Raw genomic sequence first — 20,044 nt, 5'->3', positions numbered from 1 at the left:
CTTTCTTTAAATGAATGTCTTTGAGTCAGTAAGATGACTGCCTTACTGAAGCAGGCTATTTTAAGCTTAGATAAAATGGAAAATGAGCATTTGTTGAAATCTCAGTAATAAAGAGCTACAACTCTTCGTCTTAAAGAAACAGGTAAGACAACCTTATATATTGTTCTGCCGAAGGGTCGTGAGGACTCGAAACGTCAACTGATTTCTTCTCCACCGATGCTGCCAGACCTGCTGAGTTTTTCCAGGTAATTCTGTTTTTGTTTTATATATTGCCTCATTAGATTCTTAATCAGCCAGACCTGCTGAGTTTTTCCAGGTAATTCTGTTTTTGTTTTGAATTTCCAGCATCCGCAGTAGCTTTTAGCTTTTTGTTTTTAGATTCTTAATCATGCCAGTTTTACTTAATGGGAGCACTCTTGAGTTTTCACTTGGCTTCATAGTAGTAGTCCTTAGTGCTAGTTAGCAGGCTGTGGATTCAAGTCTCAAACCAGAAGTTGAGCATGTAAATTAGCCAGATAATTCAGTGCAATAGAGAGCCCCTGCACTGTCAATTGTGCCATCTGTGCTGGAGCTGGAAATGGTCAATTGCTTAAGGTCTTTCTTCTTCTGCAGCTATCTTATAAAATCTCTTCGTCACCTACTATGGCAGTGAGATTGTAGAGCCCCCCACCCCCGACTAAAGTAGCACTTCTATTGTTTAAAACTTCCTTCTAGCTGTTGAACACTATGACTCTCAACCCATGAAAAGGTCCAAGCTTTTATAACTTAGATTATTCCCCTTTATATCTCTATATTTTTTTCATTTTAATGTTGTTTACATTGAATGGAATGCCATTCCCTTCCCACCATACTTACAACCCATACTACATATATGTGCAATAAAGGCACACCAAGTGGTTACTGTCTTTTGGAGATGGTGTTTTTAAGATTTCAAGTAAGTTGTTGGAAAATACAAAGAACTTACGTTTTTCCATTTGGTTTAACACCATCATTTTAGGCAAATAATGTGGTATTTTCCCAATTTTTCCATAAAGTTGCCTATGGTTTCCAAATCACATGTCACCTCTGGCTCAGCGGTAGCCCTCTCATCCCAGGCTCAGGTCATGGGTTCAAGGTCCATTCCAATGACAGAGCACATAATCCAAATGTCTTTTGGATGAGGCATAAAATCAGATCCCCTCTGCCCTCTCACGTGGGCAACAACTTATATTTATATAGCACCTTTATCGCAATGAAATGCCCCAAGATGCTTCAAAAGAGCATTACAAAACAAAGCATGATACCAAGCCACAAAAGGAGATATTTGATTAGACAACCAAAAGCAAGGGAGAGAGGCATAGAGTTGATTGGAAATTCCAGAACGGGATCTCGGCAACTTAAGGCACAGCCACCAATGAAAGCACTTATAATTGGGAATGCACGAGGCAAAAATTAGAGGAGCACAGGTATCTCGCAGGGCTGTTAGGCTAGAGGGGATTACAGAGATGGAGGGGCGAGATCATGGAGAGATTTGGAAACAAGAATGAGAATTTTAAAATCAAGACATTGCTTGACCGGGAGCCAATGTAGGTCAGCAAACCCAGGGATGATAGGAACAGGGCTTGCTGCTAGTTAAGACACAGGCAGCAGAGTGTCAGATGACCTCAAGTTTACGAAAGGTGGGGCAGAATGTGGGAGACCAACCAGGAGGAAGTTGGCATAATCTATTCCAGAGGTAACAAACTCATGAATGAGGGTTTCAGTAGCAAATGAGCTAAGACAAGGGCCAAGTTGGACAATGTGGAAATAAGCAGCTTTAGTGATGGCACGAATATATGAGGTAGGAAGTTCACCTCGGGATCAAAAGTGACACCAAGTGTACAAACTGACTCACTTAATCTCAGACTGCAATCTCAGGATGTAAACAATTCCACTATTTAAAAAGCAAGAGGCCACTTTCTATGTCCTGGCAAATATTTATCCTTCAGCCAACACTTCCAAAACAAATTACCTTGCGAGTTATCTCATTATTGCTTGCAGGACTGTTCTGTGTACAAATTGGCTGCTTGTATTTGCTACTTTACAATATTGACTACTTTTCAGAAGTACTCCATTGAAGGCTCCATTGGTGCTATACAAATGTAAGATCTTTCTTATGTCCTCATAATCATTGTGTAAAAGTCAAATTTTTGAGACCAGTTTTTGAGGGATTGATATGTATACTCGATTTGGGCCCAAAAAAGACAGTCGCAATGGAATAAAGTAAAAATGGACAAGACTAAATAATTCATATTATTATACAAACCATATACATTCTATCAAATATAAATATAATAAATTAACTACAACGCTTTACATTGAAATCCTTCAAAACTACTCTGATCACTATCTGAATCACTGAATTTGTCTCAATAGGCTGGTTGTATAGCATCATCGGGATTTTCCACATCATTGTTAGTATAGGTAACTTTGGCACATCATTCCATAAGTATTGTCCTCGGTCCTGTCGAGCACTTTCAACATTTTAGAAATTATTTTTTGACAATTTTGGAACTAAATTAATTTCAAATGACCCAATGGCGAATGTTGCTAATGAAGACATTTGCACATTTCTGCCGTTAGCGATTTTTTTTTTTGCCTTCCAACATCCAATTGTTCCTCATCTTTCAGATACTGCCCTTGAGAGGTTCATTTATAAACACATCCAAAGACTGATTAGCACTCGTAAGATCACCAGGAATAACTGCCACGTCTGTGTTGGTTGATCTCACATAAAAGGCTACATGGTCGACAAGGTGAGATCTATCTTCTTTGCATAGTCCACCTGATCTCAAATATCATACTTCCTTGATCCATTTCTTGCAACTGCCTTCATTCATCCAGCCTTTCTTGTGAACACGGCTGACAACATCTTTCTGAAATTCCTCGTTTTAGAGAGCTTTGCACTGGAATATCAACATCAATTTTAATGTTGTGCCATCCACCATACAAGATGGAATCACTGTGAACCGGGTCTTCCTGTGGTCAGTCATCTTCAAAGTCTTGGTTATTTCACCAATCTTGGTAACAGTCTGATTTGTTGGCATATTGAAATTCATCAGTGTTCCAAACATATTTCCAATGCAGGCCAATAGGTACGCATTCTTCTCTCAATGTCAGAAGACAAAACTGTGGAATTTGGTGACTTTATCGGAGCTCAGATCGCAGACACTGCAAAATTATTGTTTTCTGACTGAGTACTAAATTGTACATTTTCATGAATCTTGTGCACCACCCTGAATTCTGAAATATCCTTTCTCTTTGCTTCTCTGAGGCAGTGGAGTTGGATGGCTACGCAGGTGATAATAGGGCAATTTTGCTGATGCTCATTAACCCATTCCGCTGCTTTTCTCTAAATTTTTTTAATTGAGCCGCGTACTTGTTATTCTTTCGCGAAGGCATCATGATAGATCATGTGGTACACACTATTCTTGTCGATTGGCTGGGAGATTGCCACTAGAATTGGCAGAGGTAAAATTAAAAGGTTCCCATATATGCCTTTAAATTAATGAACCATAGTAATTACCAGTAAGTAATTATTAATCATAACGCAGTTTGATCCTTGAAAAACTAGTACTTACTTTTACACTATGAAAAAAATCATTTTTTTTTAGGCTGAAAGTTATGGGGTCAATCTTAAATCGTTGCTTAAAGTATACCAGCCTTCTTCAGTTATGTTTCACAGGTACAGAGGTTTCATTCAAAAGCTTAAGTATTCTTGGGCTAATGAGTCACTACCCAGTGACCAGTACTAGAAAGTGCATGTATGTGGCTGTTGAATAAGTTAGGAGTGGCATCTGTTGTGATGCAGAGAAATAAATAGGAGGGGGCCAAGGACAGATCCTTCAGGAGCTCCAGAGGTAATGGTGCACGAGTGGGAAGAGAAGCCATTATAGGTGATTCCCTGACTATAACTGAATAGATATGAATGGAACAGGCGAGTGTAGTCCCACCCAGCCGAACAGCGGAGGAGAGACATTGGAGGAGGATGGTGTGGATAATCTTGTCAAAGGCTGCAGGTAAGAGAGGAAGGATAGTTTACCTTTGCCATAGTCATCTGCTGTTTTGGTATTGACGGAGAGGGGAAAACTGATTGAAGGGATTCAAATATGGAGCTCCAGGAAAGATGGGCACAGATTAGAAAGGTGATAAACCATTCAAGAGCTTGAGAGGAAAGGACGGTTGAAGATGGAACAGTGGTTTGTAAGGACAAAGGGGCACCATAGCCAACAATAACACCCCAACTGCTGCCCAGATTTAGGCCAACTAATCATCAAAGATCAACATCCTGATATGAATGACTCTGTGGAGACTTTATTTCTGAGCCATCCAGACTGTGTACCAATATTTCTTGTGACTACCTAGACTTAAGGTTCTGCCGAAGGGCCATGAAGGCTCGAAACGTTAACTGATTTCTTCTCCGCCGATGCTGCCAGACCTGCTGAGTTTTTCCAGGTAATTCTATTTTTGTTTTAGACTTAAGGATTACTTTTCCTCACCAACCCAGTTTTGTTGCTTAAAAAATACTGATACTCGTTTATCTGTCAGTAAAAACAAAAACATTGTAAACGTGTTCTTTAAATAGACCCAACTTCTGCAAACAGTATTGTCGTAAACTCTGATGTACAACACCATGCAATTGTTAAAGTAAGGATCAAAGACAGTAGGGTGTGAAAAGTTTCAGTCATTGTTCCTCCTATTTCTCATCAACATGGTGGCCCTTGGTGACATCATTCAAAGGCACAGCATTAGTTTTCACACGTATGCTGACAACACCCAGCTCTACCTCACCACCACCTGTCTCGATGATTCCACTGTTGTTAAATTATCAGACTCTGGCATCCAATACTAGATGAGCAGAAATTTCCTCCAATTAAATATTCGGAAGATTGAAGCCATTGTTTTCGGTCTGTGCTCCAAATTCTGTTCCCTAGTTACCAACTCCATCCCTCTTGGCAACAGTCTGAGATGAAGCCAATCTGTTCGCAACCTTGGTGTCACATTTGATCCTGAGGTAAGCTTCCTATCCCATATTCATGCCATTACTAAGACCACCTATTTATACCTCCAGGCCACTCATCATCCTGACTTGGAACTATACCGCCACTCCTTCACTGTCACTGGGTTAAAATCCTGGAACTCCCTCCCTAACAGCACTGTGGATGTACTGACACCACATGGGCTGCAATGGTTCAAGAAGGCAGCTCACCACCACCTTAAGGGCAATTAGGGATAGGCAATAAATGCTGGCCTAGCCAGCAATACCCACATCCCATAAATGAATTTTTTTTTTTAAATCGCCCGTCTCAGCTCATCTGCTACTGAAATCCTCATTCACGCCTTTGTTACCTCGAGAATCAACTATTCCAACACACCTGGCTGGTGTCCCACATTCTAGCCCCCGTAAGCTTGAGGTAATCTAAAACTCTGCTGCCCATGTCTTAACTCACGGCAAGTCCCATTCTCCTATCACCCATGGGTGCTGACTTACACTGGCTCCCAGTCAAGCAAATTTTAAAATTCTCATCCTGGTTTTCAAATCTCTCCATGGCCTCGGCCCTCTCTATCTCTGTGATCTCCTTCAGCGCTCATCTAATTCCGGCCTCTTGTGGATCCAAATTTTAATTGCTCCACTACTGGTAGCCATGGCTCGAGTTGCCTTCGCCCCACCTCTGGAATTCCCTCCCTACATCTCTCTATCTCACTTTCCTCCTTTAAGACACTCCTTAAAACTTACCTCTTTGACCATGGTTTTGGTCACCTGTCCTAATATCTCCTTATGTGGCTCAGTGTCAAACTTTGTTTTATAATGCTCATGTGAAGTGTCTTGGGATGTTTTGTTATATTTATATAGTGCCTTTAATGTAAGTTGTTGTAGTAGGTTACTGATCCATCACAGATCTATGCTAATAGTGGAGTACTCAATAATGTCCAGCCAGTGGAATACTTAGGCTTATTTTCTAAAAGCAAAATTATTTCCTACATTGTGAAATAATTTTCACTGGCTCTCTAACCAAACGAATAGTGTTTCTGTTCAGCTCGCAATTTTATCAGGTCATGTACAAATGATTGGTTACTAAAACTCATTTCACAACCTTAACATCTAGGTTACATTCTACAGTAGATCTTGCAATTAAACTAAAAATTCTGGAAATATACAGCAGGTCAAGCAGCATACATGGAGGGAGCAGAAGTGTGTGTTTCAGGTGCATACAGTTCTCCAGAATAGTTCAGAAACTGACTGCCTCTATTATTGTCTTTCCAGCATTTTCTGTTTTTGCTTCAGATCTTTAACATGTGCAGTACAAACTGCATTCTGTTTTATAACATGTGAATTTCAATGTTAATTAAATGTTCCAGATAGAGTCAATTGTTGCCACAGAACTGGGAAGAATGTGCAACTCCCATGTGTTAGCAAGTTTACACTCAAAATACTCCCAGGATCAATCCCCAGACTATGTTGAGCTAACTTAAGCTAGAATAGTAACACGGGTTTAACAAGGGGCTTTAGTACCTTACATTAGGAAGGAAAAATTAAACTGACATTCAACAACTCCCATGTGGCTAAGATTTGAGCTCTGTGGTGGTGCCTTTTCTTCTGATTGAACCTTCTGATTCTCGCCATCAAAGCTTCCATAACTGGGCATGGCACTGGAATGTAAGTAACACCTGTGGAAACAATATCCCCACAAGGAATACCTTCATTTGGAGAAATTAGCTCACCTCTCATTCTCCTAACCTCTGGGGAATATGGACCTAATATGCTCAATTTCTCCTCATAGGACAATACCCTTACACCCCAGGAATCAAGCTGAATTCATTTTTACAAATATGTCAAAGAATGGAGTTTTGAAATCATAACAACATTTCATCGCCAGATTTTTCCAATACTACCTTCTGTGTTCAATTCGAGAATCCACAGAAGGGAAACAAACAAGTCGAAGGTTAAAAGAGACAAAAGTCCTGCAATCATCAGAGATTGCTTTCTTTTTCAAAACAAGCAAACTTTGCTGATATCCATTAAAAATGCTCCAACATATCAACCTTTAAGATATTTCCCTGTGCCTTAGACCTCTCCCCAAGGAATAAAAGATACAGTGGATACGGAGTTATCAAAGTTATATGAAAGCTGAGTGACAGGCAACAGAGATTATCAGTGAACATTTTTTCTCAGACTGGAAGACAGTACATAGTAGGATTCCTCGGTCAGTACTATGACCACTGCTCTTCTTGATCTATATTAATGACCTTGACTTGGGTGTACAGGGCACGGTTTGAAAATTTGCAGAAAACAAAAATTGGAAGTATTGTGAACTGTGAGGACAGTGATACTCTTCAAGGGGTCACAGGCAGACAGGTGGAAGGCAGGCACATAACAAATGAAATTTAATGCAGAGAAGTATGAAGTGTTACATTTTGGTAGAAATAATGAGGAGATGCATAAAATAAAGGTTACAATTCTAAAAGGGGTGCAGGGACAGAGGGACCAGGGAACATATGTGAACAAATCACTGAAGGTGGCAGGGAAAGTTGAGAAAGTGATACCGGATCTTGGGCTTTATAAATAGAGGTAGGGAATGAAAGAGAAGGAAGTTACGGTAACATTCTGGCTATGATTAGATAGATAAGAATGGAACTTGGTTTTATAACTCCAAAGTTATAAAACACTGGTTCAGCCTGAACTAGAATACTGTTTCCAATCCTAGGCACCAAACTTTGAGAAAGATGTGAAGGATTGAAGAGGGCGCAGGTTATATTTACAAGAATGGTTCCAAGGATGAGAGGCTTCAGTTACGAGGATAGACTGGCGAAGTTGGGGTTGTTCTCCTTAGATAGGGGAAGGTTGAGAAGAGATTTGATCGAGGTGTTCAAAATCATGAGATGTCTGGAGAGAGTAGCTAGAGAAAAACTGTTCCAATTGCTATAAAGGGGCAGAATTAGATGACACTGATACAAGGTGAATGGCAAAAAGACCAACGATGACCTGAGGAAATCTCTTAAATACACCAAGTGGTTAGGATCTAGAATGCACAGCCTGAGAGCAAGGTGGAGGCAGATTCAACCATGGCTTTCAAAAGGTTACTGGATAATTGTCTGATGAAAAAAGGTAAGCAGGGTTATGGGAAAAGTTGGGGAGTGGGATTAGCTGAGTTGTTCTTGCAGCAAGCCAGCAAGGACATGATGGGCTGAATGGCCACCGACTGTGTTGTAACCATTCTTCGGTCTCTCCCTCTCCTCCAAATGCGTTGGCTTTGCTGGAGTAAATCCAAAGGAACAGCAGCCCTTCAGAATCGAACCCAATTACCCATCCTTCATGAATAAACCCAACAGTAAATGCTGCTTGTTATTGAAACCCATTACTGTATTCCTGCAGCTGTCCATCTGCTCAATCACTCACCTCTGTATGTGATGTCCTCATCCCCAGTAAAATCTTTACTCTCTCCCAACCTATTACAGCCCCCATCTTCACTCCCGCAGGTCCAAGGGGTGAAGACTTGAACGTAGCCGGTGCAAAGCAGGTTTAACCATTCATCACTAGATCTGGCTGAACAACATTGAGTATGATCAGCTCCTGTTCTCCTCTGCAGAAACTAGTCACTACTCCAAGGTCACCCTGGAATGAAAAGATTACCCAGGTCTTCCTTGTTCCACGACCAAATGTCTCCTTAAATCATTCTCCCCCTCCAACCTCACTTCCAACAAGTTCAAGGAGCTCATGTACTTCTTTGTTATGAATTTCATGATCATCCATTCAGTTGTCTCTCTACATCCCTCCTTCCTCTTGGCCACCATCCCCAAGTCAAGCTTTCCCCCATCCTAGCCATGAATTCATCTTTCTTTCATTTCTCCACTCATGCCCTCTCTGAGCTCCCTCTATCCTATACCCACTGACCACCCAACTTCCCCTCTGGTCCTCATGCTAGCTAATAGTGAATCATAGATTGTCATAGTTATTGGTAACAGTCCTCTCTCTTCAGATGCTGTCCCTCCCTCCTTTAAAATCTGTTGCCATCAGCCCTCTCCTCAAAAAGCCAATCTTGACCCCACCGTCCTTGCAAACTAACACCCCATGTGCAACCTACCTTTCCTCTCCAAAGTCTTTGAACATGCTGTCCTCTCCCATAATCACATACATCTTTCCTGGAACTCCATATTTAAATCCCTCCAGTCAGGCTTCTGTCCCTGCCACAGTACTGAAACGTTTCTTACCAAAGTTACAAATGACACCCTGTGTGACTGTGACAATTGTAACTATCCTTCCTCGCCCTTCTCAACCCGTTTGCAGCTTTGACATGGTTGGCCACACCACTCTCCTCCAATGCCTCTCCAATGTCTTCCAGTTCAGTGAAAATGCACACACCTGGTTCAATTCTTATCTATCTAATCATAGCCAGAGTGCCACTTGCAATGGCTTCGCCTCCCACTCCCTTACCATTACCTCTGGTGTCCCCCAAGGATGTATTCTTGGCCCCTCCTATTTCTCACCCACATGCTGCCCTAGGCAACATCATCCAAGACCACATCATTAGTTCTCACATGTTCACTGATGACACCCAGCTCTACTTCACCACCATCTCTAGCTCCTCCACTGATGCTAAATTATCAAACTGTTTATCCAACATCCAGCACTAGTTGAGCAGAAATTTCCTCTGATTAAATATTGGGAAGGCTGAAGCCTTCATATTCAGTCCCTGCTCCAAACTCCTCTCCCTAGCTACCAACTCCATCCTTCTCCCTGGCAACTGTCTGAGCTTAAACTAGAATGTTCACAACCTTGATATCATATTGACCTTGAGGTGAGCTTCTGATCACATATTCACACCATCACCAAGGCCACCTATTCCCACCTCAGTAACATCATCCAAGTTCACCCTTGCCTCAGCTCATGTGCTGCTAAAACCCTCTATCATACCTTTATTAACTCTGGACTTCACTAGTCCACTGCACTGCTGGCTGATTTCCCACATTCTACCCCCCCCGTAGGCTTGGGATCATCCAAAACTTTGCTGCCCATGTCCTTACTCGCACTAAGACGCGTTGATCTATCACTCTTTTGCTCAGTGATCTACACTGACTCCTGGTCAAGCAGTTTTAAAATTCTCATCCTCGTTTTCAAATCCCTCCATGGCCTCCCTCCTCCCTATCTCTGCAATCTCCTCCAGCCCCACAACCCACTAAGATATCTGCATTCCTCTAATCCTGACCTCTTGTGCATTCCCAAATATAATTGCTCCACCATTGGTGGCTGTGCCTTAAGTTGCCTAGGCCCCACGTTTTGCAATTTCCTCACTATATCTCTCTACCTCACTTTGCTCCTGAAAGACACTCTCTAAAACCTACCCGTTTAACCAAATTTTGGGTCATTTGACCCAATAACTCCTTATGTGACTCAGTGTCATACTGTGTTTTAAAATGCTCCTATGAAGCTCGTAGAGACATTTATTCTGTTAAATATAAGTTGTCGTTCTTGTCCATAAAACCTATATCTTGCACTCTCGATCCTATTCCCAATAAATTGCTGACGACCCAACTTTCTAAATCCGTGCCAGTCTGTCACACAACTCCATGTTTGATCCTCTTCAATCTGACTGCTACCCCACCACAGCATTGAAACTGTTCCAAAGTCTCAAATGGCATCCTCCGAGGTCATGACCATGGTGTAATACCTTGCCTCAGTGTTTTTGACCCGTCTGAAGCTTTTGACATAGTCAACCATGCTAACCTATGCCAACACTTTTTCCCCATTATCCAACTGAGTAGAATTTCCATCAGCTGATTCCACTCTTAGTTGTGCAATCATAGCCAGAGAATCTCCTGCAATGGCTGAGTATAGAAATAGGAGGTTAGTCCAGATAAATGCGTGGCTGGAGAGATGGTGCAGGAGGGAGGGCTTTAGATTTCTGGGACACGGCGACCGTTTCTGGGGGCGGTGGGGCCTGTACAAGGTGGACGGGTTGCACCTGAACCAGAATGGGACCAACATCCTTGCGGGGAGGTTTGCTAGTGCTTTTGGGGAGGGTTTAAACTAACTTGGCAGGGGGATGGGATCCTGATAGGAGGTTCAGCAGGGGGAGATGCACTGCCAAAATTAGATGAGAGAGCAAGTGAGCCTGGAAGGCATAGAAATTATAGGCTAGTTAAGGCACAAGGGAGCTTGGCAAGGTTGGATAGTATTTATTTTAATGCAAGGAGCCTGACAATTAAGGCAGATGAGTTAAGGGCACAAATTAACACATGGAAGTATGATGTCATTGCTGTCACAGAGACACGGTCGAGAGAATGGCAGGGTTGGCAGCTCAATATTCCAGGATATAGGGTCTTCAGGCGAGACAGGGGAGGAGGTAAAAGAGGAGCAGGCATCGCAATATTGATCAAGGAATCAATTACAGCAGTAAGGGGAGGGTGACATCTTAGTAGGCTCCTCAAATGAAGCCATATGGGTAGAACTGAAAAACAAAAAAGGAGCAATCACATTGCTGGGAGTGTACTATAGGCCCCAAACAGTCGGAGAGAAATAGAAGAGCAGATATGTAGGCAAATTTCAGGGAAATGTAAAAATAATAGGGTAGTAACAGTGGGTGATTTCAACTTCACCAAAATTAATTGGGTTGGTCATAGTGTGATAGGTTGAGAGGGAGCAGAATTCTTAAAATGCATCCAGGAGAGTTTTTTAAGCCAGTATGTAGAAGGTCCTACAAGAGAGGAGGTGGTCCTGGACTTAATTTTAGGGAATTAAGCCGGGGAAGTGGTAGAGGTGTCAGTGGGGGAGCATTTTGCAGATAGCGATCATAACTCCGTTAGATACAAGATTGCTACGGAAAAGGACAAGGATGGGCCAGAAATCAGAGTTCTAAATTGGGGGAAGGCTGATTTTAATAAGATCAGACATGATTTGGCCAGAGTGGACTGGGAACAGCTACTTTTAGGTAAATCTGCATCTGAGCAGTGGGACTTATTCAAGAAGGAAATAGGGAGCGTACAGGGCCAACATATTCCAGTAAAGACAAAGGGTGGGACCAAAAAATCCAGGGAACCCTGGATGTCGAGGGATATACAGGATTGGATAAAGAGAAAAGGGAAGCTTATGGCAGGTACCAAGGGCTCAAAACAGCGGAAGGCCTAGAGGAGTATAGAATATGTAGGGGGGGGGGGATCTTAAAAAGGAAATCAGGACAGGAAAAAGGGGGCATGAAAAGCATTGGCAGGTAAAATAAAGGAAAATCCAAAGTTATTTTACAAGTACATTAAGAATAAGAGGATAACTAGGGAAAGAGTAGGGCCCATTAAGGACCATAGTGGTAATTTGTGTGTGGAGCCGGAAGAAGTAGACGTAGGGTTCTAAATGAATACTGTGGGTCGATGTTCACAAGTGAGAAGGATGACGTGGGTATGGAAATCAGGCAGAAGAACTGTGATATTAAAGAAATTAGCATAGAAAGGGAAGACATTCTAAGTGGTCTGGCAGGCTTAAAAGTAGCTAAATCTCCAGGCCTGGATTAAATGTATCCCAGGCTGTTGAGTGAGACAAGGAAGGAGATAGCAGGGGTGCTGGCAATAATTTTCAATACCTCTTTGGCCACAGGAGAGGTACTAGAGGACTGGAGGACAGCCAATGTGGTGCCGTTATTTAAGAAGGAAGAAAGGAATAAACCAGGGAACTACAGGCCAGTCAGCCTAACCTCAGTGGTGGGAAAACTATTGGAAGCAATTCTGAGAGACAGAATTAATCTACACTTGGAGAGACAGGGATTAATCAAGGACAGTTAGCATGGTTTTGTTAAGGGGAGGTCATGTCTGACCAATTTGATTGAATTTTTCAAAGAACTGACCAAGTGTGTAGATGAGGGCAATGCATTTGACGTTGTCTACTTGGACTTCAGCAAGGCTTTTGATAACGAAGGTAAGAGCCCATGGGATCCAAGGCTATTTGGCAAATTGGATCCAGAATCGGCTGAGTGGCAGGAAGCAGACGGTGATGGTCGAGGGGTGTTTTTGTGACTAGATGCCTGTGTCCAGTGGGGGTCCACTGGGATCGGTGTTGGGTCCCTTGCGGTTTGTGGTATATATAAACAATTTGGACTTGAATGTAGGAGGGTTGATCAGTAAGTTCGTGGATGTTATAAAAATTGGTAGGATGGTAAATAGTGAGGAGGATAGCCTTAGATTACAGGAGGATATAGACGGGCTGGTCAGATGGGCTGATCAGTGGCAAATGGAATTTAATCTGGATAAGTATGAGGTGATGCACTTGGGCAGGACAAACAAGGCACGGAAATACACGATGAATGGTAGGACCCTGGGAAGTACCAAGGATCAAAGGGACCATGGTGTGCATGTCCGCCGGTCCCTTAAGCTAATGGGACAGGTAGATAAAGGTGGTTAAGGCGGCATATGGGTTACTTGCCTTTATTAGCTGAGGCATAGAATATAAGAGCAGGGAGGTTATGCTGGAACTGTATAAAACGCTGGTTAAGCCACAGCTAGAGTATTGCGTGCAGTTCTGGAATCCGCATTATAGGAAAGATGTGATTGCACTAGAGAGAGTGAAGAGGAGATTTACCAGGATGTTGTCTGGGCTGGGGAGTTTTAGTTACGAGGAGAGATTGGATAGACTGGGGTTATTTTCCCTGGAGCAGAGGAGATTGAGGGGGGACATGATTGAGGTGTATAAGATTATGAGGGGCATAGATAGGGTAGACGGGAAGGAACTTTTCCCTTTGGTGGAGGGATCAATAACCAGGGGGCATAGATTTAAGGCAAGGGGCAAGAGGTTTAGAAGTGAGGAAGAATTTTTTCACCCAGCGGGTGGTGGGAATCTCGAACTCACTGCCTGAAAGGGTGGTAGAGGCAGAAACCCTCATAACATTTAAGGAGTATTTGGATGTGCACTTGTGATGCCATGGCATACGAGGCTATGGGCCTAGTGCTGGAAAATGGGATTAGAATAGTTAGGTACTTGTTTGATTGACGCAGGCTCGATGGGCCGAAGGGCCTTTTTCTGTGCTGTAGACCTCTATGACTCTATGGCTTCCCTTCCCACCCCATTACCGTTGTAGCCCTCCAAGGCATCCTCAACCCCTTTCTATTCCTCATCCAAATGTTACCCTTCAGAACAAGGTTATGTTGGTACCACCCACTTCTACCTCTCAACTCTCCACTACCTTTGGGTTGACACCCTGTTTGTCCAACACTCAGTGGTGGATGAACCTATAACTTCTTTCAATTATACATTGTAAAAACTAACATCAATGTCTTCATCTCCTTCCCACCTGCCCCACACCAACTCGGTTTCTTCACCATCAATCCTATTCCCTTCTTTAGTTACTGTCCCAGGTGGAACTAATTATTCGCAGCCTCAGTTATAAATGTGACCCATGCTCAACTTCCAACACCATAAACTCTCCATTACAAGGGCTGCCTGTTTCCACCTACATTACAGAGTCTGTCTCTACTCCTACCTTAGTCCATCTCTGCATGCTGAAATTCTCATCTATCAATCTCTATATTTGACTATTCTAATGCTCTCCTGCCCAGCCTCAAATCCTCCATAAACTTGAGTTCATTCAAAACTCTGCTGCCTGTATCCTAACTTGTACGAAGTCCTGTTCAACCACCATATGTGGGCTTGCTGATACATTAGCTCCTGGTCCCTGAGCATTTCAAATTTAAAATTCTCATTTTAATGTTCAAACAATTTAATCGTCTCTCCCTTCCCTAACTCAGCCTTCCTTCAGCTCTAAAGCCTTCCAAAAGCTCTGTTTTCCTCCAACTCTGGTCTTTTGCGTATTCCCCACTTCCTTCACCCCACCATAGCCTGCCATGCCTTCAGGTAAGTAGGCTCAAAGCTCTGGAATTCTGCTACTAAGCCTGTTTGCTTCCCTTCCCCTCTAAGATGCTCAAAACAGACCTCTGAGCATGATTTAACTCTCTCCTCTGAATATCTCCTCCTCTGGCAAAGCTAATTTCTGTCCGATTACAATCCTGCCAGCTGCCTATGATTTCCTATATTAAAGATGATATATAAATGCAACTGGCTGTACTTGGAGGACATTACATTGAGCTGAATTAAGCCCAGCCCTGCCCTAACTTAACATTCACAGATCAGAATTTTCAGCACTGGTTTACATTCAGAAATGGGAAGACCAGTTGATTTTTCTTTTTCCAACCCTTAGATGTGAAGTCAGCCCCACCACTTTAACTAGGAAAGGATCAAATGTGGCACCTTCCAGGTCTATGTGACTGAGTGCCACACTTTAGCCATACATTCTTTTAGCAACAATTTTAAATCCATATTATCAAGACCGAAAAGTTGCTAAAATAGCTTTAGTAAAATCTTGCATTTATAGCAGCATTTTTTGTACGAGGAGCAAAGAATAAAGGACAATTGTAACAGAGACAAAATCAAGGATAGAGTTGTACTGTATCATTATAGGTCACATTTTCTGATAAATTTATTATCTATTTTCTGATAACTTAGGTTAAGTTAGTCAGCCAATCAATTAAAATGACACTTGGAAGCCTTAACGAATTGCCAGCATTTTCACAAGAGTACAAAGGGTAGTCAGAAGCTAGGATGGGGGAGGGCAGAGTACAGCAATTCAAAAATGAAGTACATGTATAAAAAAAATTGGTACAAGCAACAGTGCCTGTACACCTCCCTTCACCACCACCACCACCAACTATCTTTTCTTCCATAGGATTTCCCATAATATCCAGAGGAGAAAAATAGGCACTCTGATATCGGTTAGTACTTTGTATACCAACGTGGCCCTGAAATAACCCTCCTTCTAATTGTCTTTCTCCAGCTGTTCTATGGCATCACCCGACAGCCATAGACTGGTAACACATTAATGTGGGATACATAAGCCTACATCCCACCACTGTTTGCAAATCACAACTGCATACCAGTCACAAGGGTAAGAAACCAAATGTTAATACCAGACTTACTAAACATATTAGTACCAATGTTGTATAGGGAAAAATATCTCAGTTCAGTCAATGTGCTAACACCCTTCTTGTATTACACTCTTAATTCATTGGGTCTGTTGCTCTCACCACTACCAGTAGTCCACCCCAGCATTAAAAGGTTCCAAGTGCTTGCAAAGATAGAACCTATAATTGCATTGCCAGGAATTTTTTTTCCACAGTTCAAATTTCACAGCACAAACATTTCCCGTGGTCACTATTACAATGAACAGGAACCCTAGTGACAACAATGATCCCAAGTGGCTCAACTGTTCAGGGGAGGCAGCACGAAGATTGGGAAAGCAATAGTGATATGAAATTCTATAGTTAGGGGAATGCACAGGCTTCAGCAGACATGAATTCAGGATAGTACATTGTCTCACTGGTGCCAGGGTCAAGGATATCCAAGGATACTGTGAGAAGTAAGAGCAGAAATTGAAAAGGAACAGGAAGATTGGAAGATTATGACCATAGATACAAGGTGCCAGAAGACTGGAGAATTGCAAATGTTACAGCTTCAAGAGGACACAAACAGGCTGGTTGAATGAGTGGGCATGTGGCAGATGAAATTCAATCCAGAGAAGTATGAAGTGATATATTTTAGTAGGAAGAATGGGGACAGGCAATATAAAATAAAGGATTCAATTCTAAAGGGTGCAGGAGCAGAGGGACCTGGGGGCATATGTGCATAAATCATTGAAGGTAACAGAGCAGAATGAGTCAGAGATAAATAAACATGTGGGATCCTGAGCTTTATAGAGGCATAGATTACAAAAAGGATGTTAAGGCGAACCTTTATAAAACACTGGTTTGGCCTCAATTGGAGTATTGTGCCCATTTCTGGGCACCACACTATGGGAAGGATGAAAAGGCATTAGGGAGGATGCAGAGAAGTTTTACGTGAATGGTTCCAGGAATGAGAGACTTCAGTTACTTGGATAGATTGGAGAAGCTGGGGTTGTTCTTATAGAAGAGAAGTTTGAGGTTAGATTTTATCAAGGTTCAAAATCTTGAGGGTTCTAGACAGAGTAGATAGGGAGAAATTGCTCCCATTGACAAATGGTTTGAGGACCAGAGGACACCAATTTAAGGTAAATGGCAAAAGAACCAAAGGCAACATAAGAGGAAGAAACTTTTTTTATGCAGCACACTTGCAGAAACTGCCTGAGTGTGTAGTGGAGGCAGATTCAAAAGTGGCCTTCAAAACAATTAGAACATTTTCAGAGCTATGGGGAAAAGGAAGGAGAGTGGGATCAGTGGAGTTGCTCTTGCAGAGAGCCAGCATGGACACTATGGGTTGAATAGCCTCTTCTGTGCTGTAACCATTCTATGAATCTATGGGCAACTAACAGCCACAAACAGTTTTCAAAAAATATTCTCTCATTAACCTTTGCATTAATACTCAGTCTCTTATTTCAACATTATGGTAGGTACAACTTTCAGAGTTTTACATAGTTCAAATTGCAATATGTTCCTAACCAAAGCACCTTAACTCAGGCTTTGTAAAGAAACTAAGCCATCTTCTATTTGAACCACTTACAATCTGACACCACATCTACAAATTTGCAACTGACCTGGCAGAGCACAGTTCGATCCTTGAATAGGAACTCAAGCTTATCAGAGATGGCAACAGTCACGCAACTTACATGCCAAGCCCACAAGTTTAAAACTGAAATGTACATGTAATGCACATTTTATCTAAGTTGTTCATTTAACAAATTCTTATTCTTGGGACTTTCATTTCTCACTTCAATTGTTATCTTTATTAAAGATCATCTTAAGTTCAGGTCACCATGCCACCACAATCTCTCTTCTACCCTCCTACTTGTATTTTTTTAAGCTTTTGGCTACAGCCTGAAACATTAATCAGTGTATGACTGCCAACAGTTCCATCAAATCTCACAGGAAAAAAAGAAAATCAACATTCACGGATTGCAGCACTGGCTTAAAGTGAGAAGGAGCAACACCCGGGGCCAATTCTTTTTGGTCACCCTCCCTAGCAGGAAGCATGGAGACCAATTACACCATCTACCTCAAACGAAGTTAAAAGACAAAAATACAATGTTGGAAATCTAACAAGGTCTGAAAACGCTCGAATAATACATGTCAATAACTAGATTTGAAAATAGGACCAGCTACGATTTTGAGTGTAAATCCTTCGTCCAAACCCATAACATCTGAAAAGCTGAGGAAGGTTGTCATTTTAGGTGTAGACCCTCCATGGACTGACGAAGGATCCACAGCCAAAATGAAAACCGACATGTTCCCTTTTCAGCTGTTGATATGTCTGATCTGCATTTTCTGGTTTTAGCCCAGGCTCTTGGTTGACGTATAACCTCCTGTGTTCACAATAGTAAATAATGGGGGGGGGGGGGGAGAAAGAGAGGGACAGAACCCTCAGTCCCCATTAAATAAAACGCAGATAATTACAGCAATAATGGGGAGTGTGCAAGTTAAAAGCTGTTACTTGAGGGTCCCATCCCCCCCGACCTCCCACTACCAGTTGGTGACACTGGCTCTGAGTGAACCACACACTCTCCCTCTCTGGGCCTAATCTTAGCATGCCTCTCAGCCACCCCCACACTCACACTCACAACCCTCCCCTGCTCACAGACGGGAGGTCGCTCTCGACTGTTACTCACCCGCAAGGGGCCGGCTGACCACTCACTCCGGCAGCAAACGGCTCACTCGCCGGGAGGCTGGTGGGGGGAAAAATTCACTAAACCGCAAAAGACATGAAACGATAACTCAAAGTCAACCTAACCTGCCGACACCAAGACCCGCCCCCGTCGCCTTTCCCTATTGGTGGTTCGGCTTGATTGACAGAGCGTGCGATCTTGTAATTGGACAATAGACCTGTCAATCTGAATTCTAATCCCCAGCTATGCCTGCGGAGGAGCTTCCGGTTATCAGGCTTGGTTGCAAAGCGTGGAGAATACGTGAGAAAAGCGGTCGCTGCACGACTGGCAAACCACTCCGCCCTGCAAAAGTAGTACCGCATATTGGCCTGCAGATTTGTTCAAACTGCCGCAATCTTAACACAAAGCCATTGTTTTAACGAATTAATTTACATTTTTTCCCTTTTTGTGAAAAATGCTTGCCGCTATTTACATTTACAAAGAGGCAGGAGGATTTATACTCTTGCAAAATATTATTCCACCAAGATGAGCAAAGCTCCACCTCCAGGTTGCTGTCATTGGTGGAGATGAGTCATTGGGAGCATTGAGGAAGGTTGCTGTTGACAGGATGGATGCAATTGGCTCTTCCCACCACCCATCATCTAACCCCAGAGCCCCATCTTCTGGGCTTGACAGGTTAATGGAGCAGTTAGAGGAAGTCTGTAGGAAGATGCACATTCAGCTCCTTGTAATATAGACGCCTTCCATTTCCAACTAAAAATAAATACCTTTATATGCTTACCACTGCATGTGGGTTAACAAATGTGCACTACTAGCTCTTGTGAAAAGGTCGATATCAATACAAGTAATCACATTCTTTATACCAAGGACAATTTTATGAAGAAAATTTTGGTATGAAAATTAAAATTGCTTTATGAATATTTTGCATTCAAATATTCATTTTGAAACAAACAAGAACATAAGAAATTGAGTATTGCTGAAAAAATACATTTTGTCAAAGCTTTCCGTCTTGCACTTGTCAGGACAATTGCAAAATTACCAATGTCAGGGGAAGCAACAACTTTATACTGTATGAGAAGAGAGTGCTGATTGGTTGGCAAGTGGACTCTGATTGGTAGAGGTGTGGCTATGGAGAATGCACCAATTAATGGTGACTGATAATTAACTGCCATGCATTGTTGGAATTTAAACCAGGCAGCTCAGCTCTGATTGGTTAAGGCATTGCCCTAAGGAATGAACTTGCGAATGGCTAGCACTTTTTTTGTTTAGCTGAAACAGGCACAATCTGTGTACATGTTTTCTATCTGCAAAGAACAGGGTCACGTGTATTAATATATGTTGCTTCCAATACACCTAAATGTGCCACACTGCAAGCCCAACTGACAATCTTAAATTGGTTATCAGTATAATTTTTAGCACAC

At 42.3% G+C, this 20,044-nt stretch overlaps 1 protein-coding gene across 4 annotated transcripts in view; it reads right to left on the bottom strand.

Annotated features, from left to right (window-relative positions):
* Positions 1–18,808, bottom strand: part of kdm4b (lysine (K)-specific demethylase 4B) — a 579,874-nt gene extending 561,066 nt beyond the window's left edge. For 2 of the 4 annotated variants that reach the window (XM_078555676.1, XM_078555678.1), the window contains exon 1: positions 18,627–18,808. The gene's annotated coding sequence lies outside the window, so the exon portion shown is untranslated. The remainder of the gene's footprint in view (positions 1–18,626) is intronic. The other 2 variants (XM_078555677.1, XM_078555679.1) reach the window with 2 other exon arrangements.
* Positions 18,809–20,044: the final 1,236 nt, after the last annotated feature.

Source organism: Cetorhinus maximus, chromosome 13, assembly GCF_964194155.1.
Source record: "Cetorhinus maximus chromosome 13, sCetMax3.hap1.1, whole genome shotgun sequence".
In the NCBI taxonomy this organism is placed as follows: Eukaryota; Metazoa; Chordata; class Chondrichthyes; order Lamniformes; family Cetorhinidae; genus Cetorhinus; species Cetorhinus maximus.
Note: the sequence above shows the minus strand (reverse complement) of the source record. Positions and strands in the feature narration are given on the sequence as shown.